This window comes from Mauremys reevesii, linkage group 1 (assembly GCF_016161935.1).
Source record: "Mauremys reevesii isolate NIE-2019 linkage group 1, ASM1616193v1, whole genome shotgun sequence".
In the NCBI taxonomy this organism is placed as follows: domain Eukaryota; kingdom Metazoa; phylum Chordata; order Testudines; family Geoemydidae; genus Mauremys; species Mauremys reevesii.
Window position 1 is genome coordinate 256,075,607 of NC_052623.1, and position 25,888 is coordinate 256,101,494.

The following is a 25,888-nucleotide window of genomic DNA, read 5'->3' on the forward strand; positions in this document are numbered from 1 at the left end:
GACAGTGTTGTGAGCTGAAGTGCAGTCTGGGCCAGGTTTGGTTGGATAGTGGTGTAATGTGCTTTTCCCCCACCTCCCTCTGCTGGTTTGCCTATACCTACTAAGCAACTGCTTACAAAAATTTCTCACTTAATTTGTTTTTAACAATGTCAATTCTCTGCAAAAGTCATTTTTTCCCCTATTGAGTAGATTTACACACAACACAATCAACCGGTGGAACTCCTTGCCAGAGGATGTTGTGAAGGCCAAGACTATAACAGGGTTCAAAAAAGAACTAGATAAGTTCATGGAGGATAGGTCCATCAATGGCTATTAGCCAGGATGGGAAGGGATGGTGTCCCTAGCCTCTGTTTGTCAGAAGCTGGGAATTGGCAACAGGGGATGATTACCTGCTCTGTTCATTCCCTCTGGGTCACCTGGCATTGACCACTGTCAGAAGACAGGATATTGGGCTATATGGACCTTTGGTCTGACCCAGTATGGCCATTCTTATCAGATCCATAACTTAGCATATTTCCTTAAATGGCCGATATAATCACTTCACTGAAATGTTCTAGGAAGGAAGGTATCTGAGTCATTACATCAGTTGATCTGTAGCACACTAACTTGAACAATATATCCATCATGTCTTTTATTATCTGGGGCTTCAGTTAAAAAAAGGACAAAGGAGCAGCACAAGTAACCCAAGTGGTCTTCACCTAGGAATTCAAGGTCCATTTTCCTGGCTGTAAGATCATTGATCCACTAATTAAGTACTAACCCAGGGGTAGGCAACCTATGGCACGGGTGCCGAAGGCGGCACGCGAGCTGATTTTCAGTGGCACTCACACTGCCTGGGTCCTGGCCACCAGTCTGGGGGGCTCTGCATTTTAATTTAATTTTAAATGAAGCTTCTTAAACATTTTAAAAACCTTATTTACTTTACATATAACAATAGTTTAGTTATATATTATAGACTTATAGAAAGAGACCTTCTAAAATGTTAAAAGGTATGACTGGCACGCAAAACCTTAAATTAGAGTGAATAAATGAAGACTCGGCACACCACTTCTGAAAGGTTGCTGATCCCTGTACTAATCGAATATGTTGGCTTAGATCTTAAGATGCTCATACATTTAAAATAATGTGTTAGTTTCCTTCCAACAGAAAAAAAAAAGGCTTTTAGAGTATCATCTTCCTACCCCCTGCTTTGATGGAATACGTGTACTAAAATATGCCAGGTAGCTGGATAATTCAGGATTGGTAGTGTGATATAGGAGTGTTTCATCCATAGATCACCAGTTCCATTCTGGCTCAGGTTAGCATAATGAATGGAAGTTATCAGTTGACTGTTTAGTGACCTATGCAAATTAGCTGAACTAATTTCAGTTTAGTTCTGAGTGTGTCACAGATATCGCCATCTGAATGGACACTAATTTTCACCCTCGTTGGTGATCTCATCAGAGAAGCGAGGGGCTGAATGGGTGATGGAAAGCAAGCTACTTTTTCACCATTCGAAGTAGTCCATTCAAGTTAGCGTGAAGTACATTTGCAAAGCATCATAGTGTAGGATTGCAGGTGCACTGCTCTTCTCTGTTTCTTTTCTGTGATAAAAGGAGGAATTCAACCTGGCAGTCAATTCACTTGAAAAACCATCAGCAACCAAACCAAAATTCCTTTGCTTTTAGTAATTTACTGTTGTACAAAAGTTGCACTGAAGCTTGTATCCCAAATTCTACGAAAGATTCCCCCACGTTCTCATTTTTAATAATCAGTTGTAGCTATAAATGATTTAACTTTTATGTACACCTAAAGTGACATGCTGTAATTTATGAAAATACCAGTGCAGTGAAACAACCCAAAACACAGATGAATATACTGCCAATTTCTATGTAATTACTTCAGAGCTGTTACTTTTTGTTCAGTGCATTAGTGCATAACAAATGTGAAACACCCCAGTAATCAATATTCCTTGTCAAGAACAAGTATATTACCAGGGAGTTATTACCACGTTATTCCTTCTGATCCTTCTTTTCTATTTGTTTAATTAATCTAGCTGCATTGCATTACCTTACTTAACATAAAACACTGCAGCCTAGAGTGGGTCACTAATAGGCTATGTGCTAAGTGGCCCTTTGATATTTTGAAAATCATCTTTAAAAGGATGCCTGAGCAAACAATACCATTTATAATGCACTGCAATTATAGACTGTTTGTTGAGATGCTCTTTTCTTGTTATTTAAGCAACTTGGAGTCAAGTGGTGCTACATCGCTTTATTATTTTCTGTGCAATGGGTGAGATTAACATGTATGAACAGAGAAACATGATAGCTAGCTCACTGAGGTGCTGTGCAAAATCAGTGTAAGTACAAGTGTGGCAAGCACTTTCACCAAGCAATACAGTGTCTTATCAATCAGACCTAATTATTTCTGTGGGAGCAGGCTATTTTCCATAACTATCTTCTTTGTGTATGCGTTTGTCAGAATTTAAAGAATAGAGGGTTTTTTTCCACAAATGAGCTCTCAGATCTTCCCACATAGGTATACATTTAGAGTAGAGAGCAGTGCAGGCCACCAGTACTGTGTGAATTGGGAATGTTGTTCTATTGAGTCAACTGACTCCCAGCTACTGCTTAATTTCCAACTTCATAAGGTTGTGTATCTAAACTTCTTTGGAAGCCAACGGGAGTCTTTCCATTGACTTCAATTAACTTCAGATAATACCCTTACTAACGTCACCTGAAGAGTTTAGAAAAGGGTGTCATGAACATAGGATGCGACCCCACTAGCTGTTGGGAAGCTGTTTTTCCATCTCATGAGAATTTGAGATTTGAAAAAAAAATCCTATCCCAAATTGGGGTGAAAAATAAAAATTTCAAATTTTCACAAATTAAAAAACAAACAAACCCCCAAAACAAAATAACTTCAGGTTGGGTCAATATTTCGTTTCAATTTTGACCTTTAATTTTTTTTACATTTATTTTTACCACAAATTAACTTAAATTTCAGAACAAAGTCATTTTGACCTGAAAAAAGAATTCCTTCAAATCAATTTTCAAAGCTGACCCTTTCCTGCAAACTGTTTGTTTTGATGAATCAGCATATTTCAATAACAAGATGCTTTATTGAAAATGTCTTGACCAGCTCTAATCTACCTCTTTGGACTTGTGCTGCCAGGAGGTATTTGGTGGGCAGTAATCAGAGAAGTCCCATGCCACCTGCTGCTTATTGACTCACTGGAGTTCTGTTTTTCTTCATCTGCTGATCAATTATATACTTTCAGTCTGAATAACTTTAATATTAGATTAAGGGAAAAAATGAAATGAGAGAACAAGCGTAGTCTTCTTAAATGAACACATAGTGATTCAACGTATTCTGTAAAAGCAGCCATCTTGAACTGACACTGCTCTTCAGAATGGAGGCACTCACATCATTAGAAAGGGATAACTGCGAAGCAGAGTCAAATTGATTACATGGTGTGACCCTAACAGCATCCCAAAGCAAGAGGGCAAAAGGGCTCACTGGTATCTGGTAGTGAGTTTCAGCTGGCCTGACCCCAGTTCAGTGTATCCCTATTCATTAGTGTCATAAACTGTATGCATCATGTAAAGTACCATTGGAAAACTAATAACACAAATATCATTAATATTCTTGCAGTAAATGCCCAAGTGACCATACAAATATGAAGGAAATATAGAATTAAAATATGTTTACCAGAAAAGACTGGGGAAGGAGTAAACAGGTTTCTCCCACGTAAAAGACAAGCCAATGCTCCCAGCCAGCTGCCAGAGTTGATTAGCAATCACATGTCAAGTGGCCATTCTTTTGCATTGGAGAGAGCAGGAACAGATCAATTTGAATTTTAGCAAATACCAGTAGGAGAAGAAACTACTATAGAACTTCCTTCACCTCCAGATTCCATGTCTCCTTCACCATAGCTTGAATGAAATTTATTTTGGGGAGTAACCTTCAAAAGAATCAATTTCAAAGATTCACTGAACTATAAAAGATCCCCAAGTTATCTTTCCCCTACGAAGACACTTTGTATTTGGGGAGAGATCCTGACCACAAGGGCTGTCAGTCATCTTGCTGGAAGAAATGTGCGGCAAGAAACTTACCCATTACTTAGACAATAGCTTCTTAAAATGTTAACATTAGAAAGCATATTTTTCCTTTTTTTGTTTTTCTCTAACTTTATTCCTCCTATTTTTATCACTTAAAATCCTTTTGTTAATAAACTTGTTTTACTTTTAATCTAAACCAGACCTCTGCTGTGTTTGAATCCAAGTGGTTACTAATTCCAGTGAAAGTGATAAGCTGTATATTTTGTCTCTTCAGAGGAGCAAACAAATCTAATCCCTCTGAATGGTCCAGGAAAGTGTTGGACATTGCAGAGCACAGTGTTTGGGGACAATCTGGGACTGAGGAATGTTGGGGTCATCTTGCTAGGTGTAACCAAAGCTGATGGATTCCAGGATGTGGCTGGGGTGTAAGGAGGAGGCTGCTGGAATCAGTTGCTGAACCAGAGCTGCTTAACACAGACACTTAGTGCTTGCTTGGCTGCTGGCTGAGAGTGTCCAAACTATGAGACAAAGTACAAAACATCTGAGGCACCCAGGGTTACAAGACAGGTGGTGACATAACCCCTCACTTTTCTAGATTGCACACATGAATACAGAAACCACAGATTGATCTCTAACTACAGGAACCAGCCACATGATTGTCAGGCATCCCTTAACCCTCTCCAGACTACTGCTATATCCCATCACAGACACAGACCCTCGAAATCCACAGTGCAACATAGAGCTGTGCTTAAAAAAAACAAGCAAACAAACAAAAAACAGAGCATGCCTAGATGTATGAGATGGTAGAAGAAAGAATTCCATCCACTTGTCTCTGAGGAACTTTAGACCACAATCGAGCTATTAGTTCTCATTTTTTAGTATTGTGTTGTAAAGAGGATGGTAGAGAAATACTAGGAAAGCAGAGTTTGTAAACAGTGGAGTGTAAAAGGGGGTAAAAGGGAGAATGCTAAATTGGAGGGGGTAAGGATATTAATGGGCATCTTACTTTCTGGATTAATAATTCCAGGGCTATGGCACATGAAAGATCAATGGGAAAAAATAGCAAGTGCGAAAAGAAGTCAAGCAAAATCATTTCTTACAGAAACTGGTGAACATGGGCATCAGCAAAAAGAATTACCACACAAGGCACTGAACAGAAAAGAAATATACAGGTTCCTGAATTACTGAAAACAGTAATTAATTAGAAGAATAAGTTGTCTGTTAGTCTATAAGGTGCCACAAGACTCTTCGCTGCTTTTACAGATCCAGACTAACACGGCTACCCCTCTGATACAAGAATAAGTTGGATTCTATTACACCAAAGCCAATCTTCAAAACTGTTCCTATACCAGGGTTATATTTAATTGTGTCTCCAATCTTGGATAATCTCACTCTAGGTTTAGAGTGGCACCCCAGGTGGAATGATATTGATGTTCTTCTTTAAATATACTGCCGTGCAGCTTATAGCTACTAATTCCAAAGTGCCACCACTTCTGAAAAGGTTAAGCTCTTTTTCTGTATAGCAATAAACCCCCTTTTTCCTTCACACCTGACTCAGTGAATTTAGTATATAAATCATCTTATACAGAAACCATGTCTTAAATATTTGCAAGGTGGAGATGGTAGGCAGACGAGTTTCGTTTGTAAGCTCTTCAGAGAGAAATTGAAACATTTAGCAAATTTCACAATTTTCAGCACATTTTGTCCATTTTCTTTATATTAGTCAGCCATGATTTTTTAAAAGCAGCAAAGAGTCCCGTGGCACCTTATAGACTAACAGACATATTGGAGCATGAACTTTCATGGGTGAATACCTACTTCGTCGGATGCAACCATGATTTTTTAAGTCTTATATAAACCTATAATTGATGAATGAACTTCCCCCTTTTAAGGGGAGGTCTACATGCAAATTGAAACCAAAATATCTAAATAGTTTGTAATTCATATCTTCAGTTTTATTGCAAGTCCTATGAGTTGGTGATCTTATATCAATTCAAGTGTCCTATATTAATTTAATTTAAATCAGTAAAAAATACTGACCAGTGCTATTTTTTCCTGAAAAAATTCCAGTGTAATTTGTAAGTTAGCTTTGATTGTGTTTTTGAGCTGATTTTCAGAATCAAGCAATCGCAAAGCAAAACAATTTTAAACTACCAAGTTTCACTTGGTTTGATGGGTTTGATGAACAGCCATGAGACTGTGACCCAGATTTGTTTGAACCTCAAACTTTTTAATGGAACTAGTCAAAATATATCTTGACAACTTTTTTCTATCGAAAAGTTCTTGGTGGAATAGAGATGTGGTTAAATCAAGATTAACTAACACCCCCCAAAACAAACCTCAACCTGCTAGTCTAATGTAGATATCCTCTAACTACTCTAACTACTTCTTACTTCAGTGTAGTAGATCCATGACTGGAGTAAATGTGTTAAAGTCAGCAAAAAGTACAAGCAGATAACAAACATTGTGACTCTTTTCCCCTGGGTATAGGAGCCCAGCTGTTCCAATCATTTCTTGTTTACTTTGGCCACTGAAATGGCTAATCTTTCTAACATAGGTAATTTTATAGATCCAGTACCACACATCTCTGTGGACAATTTTTCTTTCTGAAACATTTTGGATCAGATACTTGATATATCATGCTCTGGAAAACTGGTAAAAATCTAGAATTGAATGGATGTGGGGGGTGGGGGAAGCAAAGAGACGTTCTAATAAAAATACAACCTAAGCAATATTTGAACATTAAACATTTGAATATGAATTGGATACGTAGATCCTGATTCCACTAGCTGCTTAAATATGTAAATAGTTCCACTGGCCTTTACTAGAAGTACTCCAGTGCTGAAAGTGAGGCACATGCTTAAGTAATTTGTTGACTGTCACAGACTCAAAGACTTTAAGGCAAGACAGGACCATCATGATCATTCTAGACTGACCTTCTGTACATCACAGGCCATAGAGCCTCACCCACTCACTGCTGCAATAGGCTCATAACCTCTGGCTGAGTTACTGAAGTTCACAAATCATTATTTAAAGACTTCAAGTTACAGAGAATCCATCATTTACTCTACATTAAACCAGCAAGTGAACTGTGTTTTACTCTACTAGGTGTCTGGCTGGTAGAATTCAGATACATTATCCAGGCCAGTGGGTGGCTCCTCAATTGTTCCTTGACTGCAATGGAAACCCTGAGAATTACAAGGAGCATATTAATAAAATGATCAAATTCAGTGGGCCAGATCTGTAGCTGCTGTAGATGGTCATAGCTCCACTGACTTAAATGTTGCTATGACAATTTATATCAACCTCAGCGTGTTTCCAAGTTCATACCAAGATCAACATTCATGCAAAAATTCATGAAAATGAGACTTAATTTGCTACACTACTTGTCGTGCTCTAGTGAGATGATGATAGTGAGCAATTTCCCTATGTTCTAGGAATACATTTATCCATTAAAATAGAACATGTATCATAATAAAATGCTTATGTGTAAGTGATGCTAGAATGATTACATCTATTTTCAATATATTCGAGCATAATTAAATTTCAGTGCATAATTTAAGGTCCAGCACAGGACAGTAATACAATATTCGCCATCAAGCTAACATCCAGTAAAGACAGTAGTGCATGATGCTGTTTAAATAGATAGGATGTAACAGCAGAAAATTCAGTGTAGTTCTCTCCCTTTTGGTGAATTGTCTGCAAACAAGTCATGGTTTGTATTGGCTTATCTGTTTTGAAATTGAGTGGATTGTTTGTGCAGATTTTCAACCAGCATAACACTGGCAGAGCCAGCTCACCCACCACCCTCCCTCATCCACTTCCACCCCATTCAGCATAGGGAGTCTGATAGGGGAAGAAAGGGATGGGGGAGCTCTATTCTTACCCAATGGCCATTGTCAGCTGGCTTATGTCCTCTGAGGGTGTTTAAGGGGCTGTTTAATTGTGGTGTAAACGTTTGGGCTTGGGCTGCAGCCTGAATTCTGGGACCCTCCTACCTAGTAGGGTACTAGAGACCAGGCTCCAGCTTGAGCCCAAATGTCTACTCTGCAGTTAAAAAACCTCACAGCCCAAGCCCAACAACCCTGAGTCAGCTGGCATGGGCCAACTGCAGGTATCTAACTGCAGTGTAGACATACCCTTAGGTATTATTGCTAGCTGTCTTAAATTAGAGTAGCCCTTGTGTCAGGGCAGGGACAGCACCACGGTAGTCTGAGAGTGAGGGAACCAAAGCTAGCTCCCTATTTTGCACCTCCCTCTTTGTGCTGAGTGTAACTTGGTTCAGAAAGTGAATTTAGCCCACGAAGGAAGGGAATTTAGTTCCTTCATGAGCTAAATTAACTTCCTGCGCAAAATCATACTCGGCCTGCCAAAACGTGCTGGGGTACGGTCCATTTCAGGGTTCACAGCCTGTGCGTCTGCCCCCTTTTGAAGAAGACTGCAGAGAGTCAGGGTCACCACACATCTAACTCAGCCTAAATCCTGGCAGCAAGAACAGGCACCTGTGATTCTTTTATGCAGAAGCAAGGTAAGCCGTTCTTCCCTTCTTTGGACATGGGAAGTGCACAGCACCACAGCTGTTAACTGCACGTGCGTGCTCAGCTCTGGGTGCAAAGAATGCAGTCACCTGTCCTTCCCATCCCATTTAAATGCCTCAGTGCTAGAAGATTGCTACTCTAAGTTTCCCATGAAACATATATACATGTGCGTATACTGATTTCCCATTTTCTGTCATCTCCCCCAAACATTCCTCCCAGTCACTGGTGCACCAGAATTATGAAAGCAAGCAACACTTGTTGGAAAGGGTGCATTAGATCTCAAGAGCGTGAGACTTTGTCCATATCTTGGAAACCAATCACAGCTTCTGTTCCTCTGCTGTGGTAACTTCAGGAGTGTCTTACTGCCATTGGTAACCTTCATCATAGATGGATCATCAGCACAAGCAGTGAACAAGACATGCACTCGACACAGCAGCAGAGGGAGAAAAGGGTTCTGCCACAAAGACACTTTATAATCTATAAGCAGAAGAGAGGGTGTGGGTGTAAACTGGGTACCACCAATTTAACTTTGTCATCCAGCCAAATACTTCTGCTGGTGTCCAGGAAAGATGACCTGTAATAATCTCTGTTTTGGGGCAGGTGTTAACTGATCAAAGCAGGAGATCAAGGACTTGGACCCATTACAGTACATGGGATCTCATGTGGGCTGTTATGGAATCACAGCGGGATGCAGAAGTATTCAGTATGTCATTTTACTAGCATAATATGGCAATGCATATGTGAATTTAAGAAGTGGCCAGCAAGTGTCAATAGGTAACGGATTTTCTGGCTGCTTAAATATCCTCCCATCCTCCTCTGTTCTGCTTATGCTGATGGTATTTATTTTGTTTTTAAAAAGTGATTTTAAACTACTCTTAATCTCTCCCTGTGTCCTTAAGCCCTTCACTGCCAAACACATGCAGGCAGTATATTCAGGAGATTAAGACTGCAAAAGTGACATGTGAGTGGAGGTGCCTGGTTTTTCAGAAAGGGCTGAAAATCATCCCTTTTCCAGGTGTTTTAAACTTCAGGCAAGAATGTCTGGAACAAACGTACTCTCCATGTACAGATACCAGTTGCACATTGCTATGTTAATTTGAATTTGCACACACACAAAACCCACTTTTTACCCAGCTCTAATAACAGGAATTCTCTTTTCCTAGCTTGACTTGAGTCATTCCCATCCTCCATACCAGGATCACTGCTATTTACTCACTTTTCAGCGGAAGAAAATGTCATATTCTGTCATGTTCTGCTTGACAGCCAAAGATTATTAGAGTTTAGCTAGAGCTCACGTGCAGCTGGGCTCCTGCTTTTACAACCTCTTAAACCATACTTACAAAAGTTGCTTTATTTGTTTTTAAAGAGCTTTCTGAAATCTGCTTCATATGTGGCATCAAATTGCACTTCCTGCCACATTGTATCAGATTACCCCAATCCTGCTGAATCACAAATTATTTAATGTAGCAAATACAAGTGAGCAGAATTAACTGCAACAATTCACAGTAGCATAAATTCTGCAGAGCCCATGAGAGAAGTAGGCAAATACTGCAGGTAAGATAAATGACAATTTGAATGGTTCTCAGATAATTGCGGTGCTTTTGCATGGTATGAAATGGCTGTAGAAATCACCACACAAACAGAGCTTTCTGATTTGGTTGTCAGTGATGAAAACCCAATGTGAGAATGGCTAGTAAATGCACAGATATATACATATAGAGAGAGAGACCTATCTCATAGAACTGGAAAGGACCTTGAAGGTCATGAAGTCCTGCCCCCTACCTTCACTAGGTGGACCAAGTACTGATTTTGCCCCAGATTCCTAAATGTCCCGCTCAAGGATTGAACTCACAATCCTAGGTTTAGTAGGGCAATTCTCAAACCACTGCACTATCCCTCCCTTGTAAGAGCCAATTGGAAACTACAGATAAAAATAAGTAAAGCATTGCATCATAACAACAAGTTACTCCAGGGACTGAATATTGGAGTGGTTACTGCATTTCTTGAGAGGTTAAAGCCATTTGGGCTCATGTAGGTACTTTAAGAGGTGACTTGATCACCGTCTATATCTTATCTTGATTAAGATAAATAGACTCAAGGAGCTCAATCACTATAAATCATATTTTCTAATCCTTTAATCATTCTCATGGCCCTTCTCTGAAACCTCTCCAATTTAGCTCTATTCTTCTTAAACAAGACGCTACAACTGGACACAGTATTCCAGAAACTGTGATAGCAGTGCCAAATACAGAGGTGAAATCACCACTTTACTCCTACTCAATATTTCCCTGTTCATACAGCCAAGGATCGCATCAGCCCTCCTGGCCACCACATCCCACTGCCAGCTCATGGTTCCGCTCATTATCCACCATCACCCCCACATCTTTTTCAAGTCTGTGTGCACTCAATGCAATGTTAGAGGTCTGACAAATGGTCCATAAATCTATTAAAAGAGGATTTTTCTGACACCCTCTCCTCCCCAACAGGTCATTAAATAAGAACATCTATAAATGTACGGCTGGTTTGTTTATTTATTTATTTATTTATTGGCAGCTTAGCATTAAGCAACAGGGCTATTGAGCTGGACAGGGTGTAATTCAGAGAAGGCAAGTCTTACATAGACTAGCAATATTGTGCTGTAGAAAGCCCAAGCAGAGCAGCAAGAAAGCAGGACGAGTTAGCAAGATGAGGAAGTACATACACAGGTGTACACAAAACATGGATGCAACAGTGAACTCCTTAGCATTGGTCCCAAGTGGAGCCATAGCATTGCTAATCTAACCATGAGAATCTGAGCCACACACACACTGCTCCAGAATGAAGAAGACATGCCTTCCATCCCTGTACTGTGGCTGCCAAATGGCATCAAGAAATAAGTGATGGCATCAACACAGTAGATAGCCCGCAAAGAGTAATCACTGCAGCATCAGGAGTAATGGAAGTTTAGTGCGTGTCATGGGGTGCGCCGACTGCTAGTGGCACCTCCTGCTGGCCATCCTGGCGAGCTCTGCCAGGTGTTGTGCCCCCTACTCCTTCCTGGCGGCGTTTTCTCTGCAGACCCCCTCTCGGTCCAGGTACCGCAACTTCCTCTTTGTGACTCAGCCCTCTGGCCAGGTCACAACATGGTTTCCCTTCCAGGTGGTTCACCCGAGGTCCTTCTGCACACATCTCAGGCAGTCTTCTCCAGCATTACCCTGATGGTCACTTCCCCAGTGGCCAAGAGGGGAACCTGGTCCTGCCCACTACTCTGGGTTCCAGTCCAGGGACCCCCAACCCAGCAGTTGTCTCCAGTCCCCCTGGTCTGCTCTGCTCCTTCCCTGGAGTGCTTACTACCACTCCTGGTTTCCCCCCCCCCCCTTCCTCTGGGAGTACCAGCTCCAAACCCTCTTCCCAGGGAGTGACTGCTGCCTACTTCCCCTGCAGCTCCTTCTGTTGCCAGCTACCTGGCGTTATACAGGCCCCACGTGTTCCTGTCCAGCTGAGCCTGCTTCCAATTAGTTCCTTGCTCCCTGGCTTCTCTTCCAGGTGCAGCCTGTGGAGTTAATTAGTCTGCCTGGCCATCTTAACTCTTTACAGTCCTGTGTGGGTTGGACATCCATCACAGTGTGGTTGATGCTGTTACAGCTGCTTGGCCTTCCAAGCAATAGAGGCTCTTGCCCTGACATAGTATGTAGACTTACAGCCTCATCCTGACTCATTATTCCTCATTAGTACGCTCCTACTCCTCTCTATCATTGTCACTCATAGCCTCCATGGCAGCATGGTCATATTTCCACATGAGTTGACGGTGGCCACAGTTTCTGGCTCAGATGAATATCCCCCTGATTTATTGATCCACATTAGGTTACATTAGGAAGATAAATCCTACATTTTTGGGCAACAGACTTCTGAGGTCCTCAGGCAGAATGGCCTATCGGTAGATGGAGGGAGTAGCCAATGCTAAGGAAACAAAGTGACAAACTTGGAGCCTTGCTCCTTGCGGTAGCCCTTGGTTAATGGTCACTTTGCCTTGCATCTTATGCAATCCTTTACACCTGTGAACAGTGTTAAATGCCACCATGTCGGTAGCATACTATACACACTTTGCCCACATGTAAATGGCTACATGAGGTGCAAGGCAATGAAGACTCAGGCCTATAATTTCCAACATAGGAGAATGTAGACAATTCCTTGACTATAAATTAGACTATTAAACTAGGCAGCAAGGGAACACAGGCCTCCCTCTTCAAACTGAGGCAGCAGGTGGTCAATACCACAAGAGAACAGATTTACAGGCATGGGTTCCTGTTATAAAATGGTATATAAAATAGGGGACAGTATTATTTTAACCTAAAATGTATTCAAATATCTGTTTCCCAAACAGTATAATAACTAGTTACAACAGAATTATGTTTCCTATGTAGCTCAGAGAGAAAAGCTGTAAGTTCTCCCTCTGAGAATTTAGTCAAAATACCTTTTTTTTTTGATCCGCTTGAACATCTGGAGTACACTCAGCCAAAGAAACTATAGCAATCACATGTGACTTCATCCACGTGAGCAATCCCAATTACCTCAGCTCAGAAATTAATAATGTATTGAGATCTATGTTGCTATCCAGGAGGAGCAACAAAAAATTGTGCCCAACTTTGACAGTGTTTTCCCCTAATATTAAGAATTTTGATGAAAGCAGTATATGCATTCAAGCAATACAAGATGTCCGGCAGACTTGACAAAGGGGCAAATTTTGATTGTTTTCAGTTCCGCTGTAACTCTCACATAGCTTTGGTAAGTACTCAGATTGGAATTTGTCCATGCCATAGGGTTAACCCTGTTACTTTTGTGAAAAGTGCTGTGGGGTCTTTCCCTTTGGTCATTATTCAGGATTCTGTGTTCTCTGAAAAATGGCACTTTTAGGTGCCCCCTATCACCATGCTGGGGCTCTGGTCCACTCCTGACTTAAGAGAATAGAGTGTTACCCACTGAGTAACTAGTACAATTTCCTGAAGCACCTAGGTGTTCTTTGGAGGTCCTTTTCCAAGTCAATCCCAGGTCCTAACTTGCTTAGCTTGTGAGATTTTAATGAGACCACAGATCATACATTTTCATTAGTTGATGATGGGTTGGTTGAAAGATATTTTAATCTAATTGGTAAAGCAAGGTAACGAAGTGAATATCATTGTGTTGGAGCAACTAGTTTGTTGTCTTACTGCCCATCTGACACAAATGACTAAAGTTAATAAAGGCCCGACACAAAAGGCCCAAATATCTTCTGGTCTATCTTCAACTGACTTACATCATGGATGAACCTGGCCCAATGTGCCTACAGCAAAGTTTAACAAGTCGTCTTTTCCTTTTAATTTTGAACAAATAAACACTACATTTTGAGCACAACAAAGGATGACAGAGGGGGTAGGTTAACAATATAAGAAAGGACAATGTTGGACATGTGCATTTACAGCCCAATAAGAAATAATGTCATAAAGAACAGCTGTGATTTTATTTTCATCAGGCGAGTTCTTTAGGCTTAGTTCACCCATCTGGACTCTTCTTCAACTTATTTAGTTTCATTATTATGTTCATCTTATTCATGATTATTTTTTGGAAACAGCTTTCTGAAATCAAGTTTGGTGTGGAATGCTCATGGTGTATAAGTGAGAATTGTCTACATTTTGACGATGATTGTACAGGGGATCAAGCAGCCAGATGACATTCTGGAAGAGATTAAAGATTCTAATCCAGCACCCTATTGGTCACTTTATAAAGATGACATAGATTACTGTGGAATATGCTGCAGCTGGGCATTTACTGGATGACAACATTCTGCATCTCTCTGTTTGGTGATGGTTTTGCAAATTAATTTAATAATGGCTCTGACTGTTAGGCCACACTGCCCAGTGCAGAAGGACAGTCCCATTGACTCTGGCCAATAGGACATACTGCCCTAGACTGAAGGGAGGTCTGACTGGCTCTGGCCACTAGGCCAGATTGCTCTGTGCTGAAGTGCAGTCCTATTGACTCTGGACATTAGGCTGAGTCTAAAGATGGCCCCTCTAACTCTAGCCAGTAGGTCTCACTGCCCTGGGAAGAAGGGTGGCAACTTAGACTTTTTCCACTGAGCCTTAGGGCTTGTCTACACTACTGCATGGGGTCGATCTAAGATACGCAACTTCAGCTACATGAATAGCATAGTTGAAGTCAACAGCTCATGCTCTCCCATTGTCTCCACTTGTGCTCCTCACTCTGGTGGTGTACCGGAGTCGGTGGAAGAGTGCTCCATGGTCGATTTATCACATCTATGCTAGATGCGATAAATTGACCCCTCTCCCCCCCCGGATCGATCACTGCCCACCAATCCAGTGGGTAGTGTAGACAAGCCCTTATTGTCTTGAACTCTGAGACAAACAGACTGACTCTGGTCATTGGACCTCCCCACCCTGAGAAGAAGAGCAGTTATTTGGACTTGGCCACAGGGCCATTATGCCGTAAAGGATGATGGGCTATACCTGCCCCAGAGTCAGAGGGGCCATCTAGATTCAGGGCAGCACAGCCTAATAGCCAGAGTCAATAGGACTGCCCTTCAGAACAGAGCAATATGACCTAATGGCCAGAGCCAGTCAGACCACCCTTCAGTCCAGGGTAGTATGGCCTATTGGCCAGAGTCAATGGGACTGCCCTTCTGTGGCGGGCAGTGTGGACTAGCAGTCAGAACCCATAGTACCATCCATCACCACAGGGTAGTATGGCCTATTGGCTAACGGGGAGTGGGCCACCAACCAGTGGTGGGTCAGCAGCCAAGGCAGGGGGACCTGGGCCTTTCCTTCTCCACAAGGTCCCAGCCCAGGACCCTATCAGCAGTGAGCCTACTCACCACTGGGTCATCAGGGATCCCCCAAAACATGCTGACTCTGTTCCTGGTACCACAACCAGATCAATGTCTGTTTTCCCTAGGCTACTTCCTCCCCTGTCTTCCTGCTCCATAGTCTGCAAGTCCTCTGGTTCTCCAGGGTGCTCAGCAGGTGAGGTTCCCAACGGCTCCTTCTCCTCATGGGCTTCTGTGGAGAGCTGGGTATTTGCCTGGGTCTCGGCACACCTGGACTCTGTGGTCTGGGGCTCTGACAGCTTCTGGGCAGGAGCCTGCAACACACATTCTCTCTCCTCCCTGGTCAGCCCCCACTGAGCTGAGCTGCTCCCTCTTATACTGTGGTTCCAGTTGGAGCATGCCCAGCAGGGTTGAGGAGTGTGAGGCTTCCTCAGTCCATAATACGCCCGGGTGGGGAAGTTATACCCTGTCACACATGGGGAGTCAATCCATGCTCCCATTTTCCCCTCATGTTAAAATTCAGAGAAAATCGCAAGTGTGAAATGCATGGAGTTTCTAGTCTCCTACACTGGAGTAGTCTGTGTGGAGAATAATAAGGCCCTTCTGTTGTAAATGACTAGGAATCATTGAACTACATTATCACAAAAATGCGGAAAAATCATAGACTAGCAGATTATTCCATAAAGAAAATGTGCATGCGCTGCACAGAGAACAAGAAAAAGAAACAAATGCATTTAATGATGGAATACAGCCAAGCAGCTTGTTTATATTTGTAATACATAGATTGATGACTGTTTTCAAGTTTGCAAGTTTTAAAACTGGAGCCTCTAATTAGTGCAGCAACTGTGGTGAAAATTATTTTAAACTACTATGAAAAAACCGAGGGACTTGGTCATTCAGAATAATTTGTTCTCTGTTCTCAAATGTGTATTTAGCAGCCTGAGGAGTTCCTGAAGATGTATGGAGAGAGGCAATTTAATTAGAGTTTTAGTTATGCCATGAGTACATATGCAAAGATTCTGTAAAAGTTGAACAAAATAATATATGCATGAGGAAACAGAATCTAGATTAAATTTGATGGAAAAGGGAACTATTGAGTGTGAAGTGTGGTCTGAGCACAGGACTCCAGATTAGGAACTCCTGCGTTCTAATCCCACATTTGAGTAGGACTCCATGACTTTGGAGAGGTTATTTAACCTTTCTGTTTCACTTCCCCAGTTTCAAAATAGAGATGATAGGATAAAACTAGTTACCCCTCAAGGATGTTGGGAGTATTAATTAATTTCTGTAAATAACTTTAAAGAGGAAAAGCTAAGAATATTATTTATTTGGCTTTCTGGGTAATCTAGTTGTAATTATACTTTGACTGAATTTCCATGTGGACGATCCTAGTGCTTGATTTCATGTCACAATTTTAGCTTGAAATGCAGCATGTGTAGCCACTGGAGACGGGTAAGGCTAGATTTTAAAGGTTGTTGGGGTGCCTAATGATGCAGATAGGTGCCTGAGTGCTTTTTAAAATCCCAGTGGCATCTATATCTGCCTCTTTACAAGTCTAAATACTTTTAAAAATCTGATTTGGACTGCCTTTCAGTCCTTCAGCACTGACTCCTCCAACCAATGAAGGTGTGATACATTGCCCACTGAATTCAATGCACAGGCTTCTATTGACCTCAATGCTCAATGAGCATCAATGATGGCCATGTAAGGGAATTCTGGCTGATCCTCATAAGCTAAAAGATGCTAGCTACAGTGCAGGGTTTCATGCATGTGGAGGATGCAGTTCTGTCACTGAGTTAATAATGTGATAGGCTAGATGCGCTAAATAATCAGCTGAGAACACACTAGATTTCGATTCAACATAGATACCTGTGAAATGAAAATGGGGCACATGAATACAGTATCAGATTGCTCATAATCAATGTGGCGGCAGGCTGCAAAGCACAATGAAATCCACATTTACATGAAAACTGCTGCACAGGTGATAGTAATTATGTTGACGTGTCAGAATTTTTGGAAACTAGGTAATGAAAACAAAAAAGAGCAACTGTCTTTCAAAGTCAAATCAAAATTTGCTTCTGTCAGAGGAGTTATGGTATGAAGGACAGCTGTCGTGTTGGTAATATAAAAGCACTGGCTAATTTGCAAAAATATGCAGCTGAAAGATTGGAAAAGCAGGCAGCTAGTGTTAAAACATCTAGTACATATTATCTGGCTTTTTAAGGAGAGGAGTATAGAAAGCTTGGCATTAATTAAAGATGGTAATAAACTCAGGTGACTCAGGAAAGCACCACTTAGGGACTTACCCTTTATTGCTATACTTGCCCCGAAAGTACAGGAAATGTTCTAGATTATCTCAACACTCAGCTTGGTTCTTTTTAGAAAAACACCTGGGACTTGCAAGTCAGTCTTGAATTCTATTTACACTGCAGCAATAGACTGTAAGAAACATATTTTCTAGTGGGGGTTGAAGGCTTTTGCCTTTAGTTTAAGATTCACCCATCTTTTGGTATTTCCTCACAGCTAGCACCCTCCCCCCTCCCCATGGATCAAGCTGGGACTTTCACCATGTAGCAGGTCAAAGATCACACTCCAGTAATTTAGTAATTCCTAAACATTTCCCAGCCATGCACTTTTCTGAGGATAGATTACTTTACAATGAAGCTTGTGCATTTCATGAACACAGTTGGCAACAGTTACAACCTATGTATGTCATTGTAACAAAACTTCTAGTATATTTTCAAGAAAAGTATACTGGTAAATGTTGTTGGGGAAGAGATCAAGGGCCTTCTTTGTAGAACCAATATTCTAGAATTAGTCTTGTGCAAATTCAGAAAATCAGCACTACCTCCACATAGCATATTGAGTATCTATGCCTCATGCCCCATGGGTCACAAGTCATCATCTCGATTTCCTTTACTAACTACTTCATTACTACTGTCTATATCTACACAATCCCTGAATATATCTGTTGAATATACCATAGCCAATCTTACTATTAATACAAAATGCTATGGAGTCATTTTTAAACATGGAAAAGATCCTTGGCTTATTGAGTCTATTGTCTGGCAAAGACAGGATATAGTCTTTTGATAAAGGATTTGTCAGAGATTAAACCAATACCACACTAAATTCGATACCTGATCTTAACCAAAAGAGGTAATGAGATATTAAACTAATAATTCCCTTGATCTGAGGCAAAAGGCAATTGATAAATTTTCAATATGAGGTTATCCAATATTTTAAGTAAAATAATTATGTATTATTAGGCTAATAATGTGTTGGATTTTAGACCAAAAGCTATGTAACTTGGGGTAAACCTGTGCATCCTCCCCCAACAACATCCTACATTTCTGTTCAGTAGCTTGTACAATGGAATGGATAAACACATTTGTTCTGAACCCATTAAGTGGTTCAATATAATAAAAACAACCTGATGTCTTTTGTGCCATGTAAATAGGGGGCCAGTCCACATATGCTGTTGTATATTCCATTCCAGGTTTCTCTGACTGAGATATGGTCTAACATACTTCTTTAATATCCTCTCAATGTTGTTCTTTCTTGTGTGTACTGTGTGCTTTGGTCTGTTTTGTACAGAGCTAGGAACATAAGAATTATCATACTGGATCACAGCAGTGTTCCATTAAGACCATTAACCTTTCTTTGACAGTAGACAATAATAGTGCAACCCCCCCCCCCCCGCCAGCTGACATATGACAATTTGTCATAGAAGCTTCTTACTAACCCTCATCATTTGGGTTAGTTTATACTCCTAAGCATGAGGGGTTTTGTAACCCCTATATGGGGGTTGGACTAGATGACCTCCTGAGGTCCCTTCCAACCCTAATATTTTATGATTCTATTGTAATGGTTTTTATCCTATCTGTGTATCCATATAAATGTCAATTCCTTTAAAAAAATTCTACTAAGCTCTTACTCACAGTGCTATCTTGTGGCAGTGAGCTGTAGAGGCTGGTTATCAAAGGAAATATTTTCTCACACATCTTATAAATTTTAAATGTTTCCATTTTATTGAATGTCCTCTCATTCTTGAATTATGGAAAGAGAGTAAACAGGGAACCTGGTTTACATTTCATATATCATGTCTAGTATGTCTTCTCTTATTCATCTCTTCTCTAAATGGCACTGTTCCAAACTTTTCAATCTCTCCACATCTGGAAGTCTTTCTGGCCCAGATCCTCCAAAGTATTTAGTCATCAAATGCTCTTTGACTTCAGTATGAATTAGGAGACTAAATTCCTTTGCGGATCTGGGCTTCTGTGCCTCCAATATATTTTTTTGTCACCGATCACTGCACTGTACCCTTCTGTTACATCTTTTCTGAGATAAGTTGACCAGAACTGAACCCAACATTCCAGGTGACTTCATACCAGCAGTTTATATGACCACTCTATGATGTTTTCGGCATTATTTTTCCACACTGTCTTTATGCAACCTAAGATTAGTTTTTTGCTCGCTGCTGTGCATTAAGCAGCAGTTTCATTGAGTTATCCACAATCATGTTCAGTTTTTTTCCTTGGTGGTTACGGTTAATTTGGAACTCAACAATGTGTATGAGTAGTTCAGATTATTCCAATGTGCATTACCTTGCGTTTGTCAACAATGAATTTCATGGCTGAATTATTCCTTGTGAATAATTTATCTGATGAATTTAGTACTTTCCATGAATTAACCACATACCAATTTTGATTTTTATGAATGTGTTTGTCATTTGTAATTGTTTGACCAATAGTTTATGCAAACAAATTTTAGCTGATGGTTTGTTCACAAACTGTTTACTTTGTTTGCTATTCATTACTTATTATTTGTGAATCTGACTGGTCACTTAAGTCACAAGGTATTGTTTCTGTTTCTGAATGGATTGCTGAACTGTTTAAACAGGAGAATAGCAAATAATGAATAGAGAATAATGAACAGGAAAAAAAAGTTTTGTTCATGCACATATACACTTATCAATATGTTAATGGTGAGATTCCTATGAAGAGACATCGTTCCCCAAATAGCCATGCAAACAAAGATTCATTTGCAAACAAAATGGATTAAGCCCAACAGCTACTCAGAGTGAAAACAAATGGCTGTGAACACTGTATTATACTATTTGCCATCCATTCATGCTGGGGAGGAGGTATTGAGGGGTCAATTACTTTAATTTTATTTAGGGCTGTTGTTTAATCTTAGTTAACTCATGCAATTAACTCAAAAAATTAATTGCAATAAATCACAGTTTTAATTGCACAGTTAAACAACAGAATACCAATTGAAATTTATTAAATATTTTTAATGTTTTTCTACATTTTCAAATATATTGCTTTAAATTAGAACACAGGATACAAAGTGTACAGTGCTCACTTTATATTATTATTTTTATTACAAATATTTGTACTGTAAAAATGATACACAAAAGAAATCGTATTTTTCAATTCACCTCATACAAGTACAATAACATAATCTCTTTATCGTGAAAATGCAATTTACAAATGTAGATTTTTTTTTTGTTACGTAACTGCACTCAAAAACAAAACAATGTACAACTTTAGAGCCTATAAGTCTACTCAGTCCTATTTCTTATTCAGTCAATCGCTAAGACAAACAAGTTTGCTTACATTTATGGGAGATAATGCTGCTGGCTTCTTATTTACAATGCCACCTGGAAGTGAGAACCAGCGTTCACATGGAACTTTTGTAGCCAGCATTGCAAGGTATTTATGTGTGAGATATGCTAAACACTCATATGCCCCTTCATGCTTTGGCCACCATTCCAGAGAACATGCTTCCATGCTGATGACGCTTGTTAAAAAAATAATGTGTTACTTAAATTTTGACTGTACTCCTTGGGGGAGAATAGTATGCCTCCTACTCTGTTTTACCTGCATTAAGCCATGTATTTCATATTATAGCTGTCTTGGAGGATGACCCAACATATGTTGTTCATTTTAAGAACACTCACTGCAGATTTGACAAAACGCAAAGAAGGTACCAATGTGAGGTTTCTAAGGATAGCTACAGCATTCAACCCAAGGTTTAAGAATCTGAAGTGCTTTCCAAAATCTGAGAGGGATGGGGTGTGGAGCATGCTTTCAGAGCAACACTTAAAAGAGCAACACTCTTATGCGGAAACTACAGAACCAGAACCACCAAAATAGAAAATCAACCTTCTGCTGGTGGCATCTGATTAAACTGAACATGCTTCGGTCTGCACTGTTTTGGATTTGTTATCGAGCAGAACCCATCATCAGCATGGTCGCATGTGGTCTGGAATGGTGGCTGAAGATGAAGGGACATATGAATCTTTACCGTATCTGGCACATAAATATCTTGTGACACAAGCTACAACAGTGCCATGCGAATGTCTGTTCTCACTTTCATGTGACATTGTAAACAAGAAGCAGGCAGCATTATCTCTTGCATATGTAAACAAACTTGTTTGTTTTAGTGATTGGCTGAACAAGAAGTAGGACTGAGTGAACTTGTAGGCTCTAAAGTTTTACATTGTTTTATTTTTTAATACATAATGCTACATTTGTAAGTTCAACTTTCATGAAAAAGAGATTACACTACAGTACTTGTATGGGGTGAATTGAAAAATACTATTTCTTTTGTTTTTCACAGTGGAAATATTTGTAATAAAAATAAATATAAAGTGAGCACTGTACACTTTGTGCTCTGTGATGTAATTGAAATCAATATATTTTAAAATGTAGAAAACATACAAACATATTTAAATAAATGGCATTCTATTGTTTAACAGTGCGATAATCACGATTATTTTTTAATCACTTGACAGCCCTAATTTTATTGAAATAAAATCTAGAATTATTTTTCTATGGATTGAAGAGCTTGTGTTTGCTTGTGAGTGGGAGTCTTTGTATAATAACAGCAGATGTACAAGACACTAGAGACTTGGCAGGTAAGTAAGAAGGCATTTGCTGTGGACCAGATGTGTCACAGTACTGGAAAACTTGATACAAAGATCACCATAGGAAGAGGAAATAGCACCAAAATGGACAGTGAATATGGGAATTTGTGTATGTTTTGGACAGACAAATATAAGTTCTTGAAAGCTGACCCATAGAACAATTAATTAACCAATTGGAACAGTAAATGACAAAATGTGAGTGTTGCTCTGAAGAACTGGATACATTGGAAGACTTTCCATTCAAACTATTTTTCCTGTTAGGCATTAATCTGAGGGTACAACCAATAGAAAGATTGCCATTCAGCACAAGGCAGTAGGAAGGAAATGAAATGATTTGAAAAAAAATAGAAGTGATTGAACCAGTACAGAGAAGAACAGCTCCATAAGTTTGACTACTTTTCATTGTTTTAAATCAGATTTGAAAATTAGTCTCTGTATAGTCACGCAATGGACAAATGAAATGACTGTTGGATATAGAGAGGAAAGTAATCACTAATTCACAAAAAAAGCAGATGAATAAAATGGCACTAGCAAATGGAATCAAAATGGCTCCTTATCTGGGTATAATGTGAGGTTAAATAAGCTTCCAGGGCAAATCTGGTGTTCAGTAGACGGTGGGGACGTAGAGTACTTACACACAAATAATCACTCTAGCTACACTGCTCAGTAAATTCTGCTGGCAGAAAGCTTGAGTGTGCACTGAGCATTGGCTTGTGGGAAATATAAATAATGGGCTAAATTAATTCCTGGTGTAATTCCAGTGAAGTCAGTTGAACATCATCAGGGGTAACTCTGGCCCTATGTGCTAAGTTTTCCCTTCTCAAAAAACATCATATTCCTTAAAGGGATGCCAATAAACAGTCTGGACACCAAATTTGACTTAAGGTATGTCTGCACTGCAGCTGGGAGTATACTTCCTAGCATGGGTGGAAAGACACTTGCTATCTCTGCTCAAAGCTAGCACACTAAAAATAGGAACAAAGCCTATACATTCAGGCTAGCCACCTGAGTACAATCCCACCTGAATCCCCTAGATACGTATGTGGGCAGGTAGCCCAAGCCACCAATGTGCTGCTTCCTCTCTGGCTTGCTGGTTTTGGTGAGTTAGCTTGAGCAGAGCTAGCTTGTGTCTGTCTATCCATGGTCCCAGCAGAAGGGTAGACATACCCTTTACTTTTAAATTGGCATGATCTGCTGAGAGTGAGGATCCTTGATTCTAAATCTTTTTCCTTAAAAACAAATGCAAATGTCTGTCACTGAGAAAATAACGTACTGGAACGATGCGTGACTCTGGACTACATTTGTTCTTTCGCTGCTCCATAATGGTTGGTCCATAAGGACAATTTGTCACTAAATCCCCTAGTTAACGTTGAAAATCTCAACCCTTATTCCCAGAGCTGAGCAGGCAACATGGAGGACATTGTTCATGATGTTTTGATGAAATCATTGTTACAATGGGCCGTGTTTCATTACAAATGTGTTCCTCTTCAGCTTCCCGTCCATAGTCAAACAGGTTGGGAGAAAAATGCTCTTTAAAGTTTCTATGAGGCTGGGATTAGCAAACATAATCAATTAATAATGAATTGTTATTGTATTTAATTGTTTATATTTGAACTCATTCCCGTGTATCTAAGTGCTATGCAAAGCTAAATCAATCACTTTAACTTTGCTATGTTTATGATCTATCAACATCATATTTAAACATTGCGTTGAACCAAGATTAAAATATAAATAGGTCCAATGGCCCACAAAAGAATCAACTGCTCTGAAAAGAATGACAATAAAATCATTAAACAAACAAAATCCAGAAGGGTAGAACTGGTGGCAAAGGGAGAACCAAGTTGGTCAAAAATAAACAGAGTTGAATAAAAGGCCTTACATCAACTCCTTGAAGTCTATGGTGGAGGTAGTGAGTGAGGGATTTCAATATATGGAGAGTCTGAACCAAGACTTCTTTCCCCCACAGTCCAATCCAAATGAAACTTCAGGATGGAGAGATTGGAAAACCGAGTTTAAGTACAAAGGAAACTTTAGGCTGGATATTAGGAATAACTCTATTATGTTGCAAGCACTTTGTAGGATAGGATTAGAGGTCGAAACAACCTTGCTTTATTGGAGAATTGGTCTGAAACCAACAAGAATAAAATTAAATAATGATAAGTGCAAAGTACACCACTATCTTGATATAACACTGTCCTCAGGAGCCAAAAAATCTTACCGCATTATAGGTGAAACTGCATTATATCGAACTTGCTTTGATCCACCAGAGTGTGCAGCCCTGCACCACCCCCTCCCCCCGAGGACTGCTTTACCACGTTATATCTGAATTCGTTTTATATCGGGTAGCATAATATCGAGGTAGAGGTGTACCACACTTGGGATGGAGAGATTAAATGCACAATTACAAAATGGGGAATTACTGGCTAGGTGGTAATACTGCTGAAAAGGATCTGGGTGTTATAGTGGATCACAGACTGAATATGAGTCAACAATGTGATGCAGTTGCAAAAAAGGCTAATATCATTCTGGGGTGTATTGACAGGAGTGTTGTGTGTAAAACATGAGAGATAATTGGTCTGCTCTACTCAGTACTGATAAGGCTTCAGATAGAGTACCATGTCAAATCTAGACACCACAGTTTAGGAAAGATGTGGATGTATTGAAGAGAGTCCAAAGGAGAACAATGAAGATGATAAAAGGCTTGGAAAACCTGACCTATGAGGAAAGGTTAAAAAAGCTGAGCATGTTTAGTCTTGAAAGAAGGCTGAGGGGGAACCTGATAACAGTCTTCAAATATGTTAAGAGCAATTACAAAGAGGATGGTGATCAATTGTTCTCTGTGTCCACTGAACATATGTGCTTAATCTGCAGCAAGGGAGATTTAGGTTAGACATTAGGAAAAACTTTCTAACCATAATGGTAGTTAAGTTCTGGACTAGACTTCCAAGGGAGATTGTAGAATCTCCTGTTTTTAAGAACAGGTTAGACAAACACCAGTCAGGGACAGCATATTTTTAGTTGGTCCTGCCTCAGAGCAGGGGGCTGGACTTGATGACCTCTTGAGGTTCCTTCCAGCCCTACCTTTCTATGATTCTATGTTTTGTCAGACTATGGAACTGTCTCCCAAAATCCATTGCTAGACTTATTCATAGGAAGACTGAACATTTTTAGACAGTAAAAAACAGTTTTTCTTTTCCTGAGAGTGGAACATGGGGACCTGTTACAGTAGAACCTCAAAGATATGACCATCAGAATTATGGACTGATCGGTCAACCGGACACCATTTGAAACCAGAAGTAACCAATCAGGCAGCATCGGAGAAAAAAAAAAGCAAATAATGTACTGTGCCTATATTGCACAGTAGGCACCTCTGGGCTGCCTGTCCCCAACCCTACCCCCACGCGTTGGGCACCCACTTACAGCTAGGAAGTGAAGATGCTGAGATTCATAGGCAAAGCTGTGAGCCCCCACTGTCAGCCCAAGGCAGAAGGAGCAGGAGCTGCACTGGGGTCTGTGTTGCTTTCCTGTAAGCTATGTGCACTGTTTTCACACACACCCCAGCCAGAGGGGG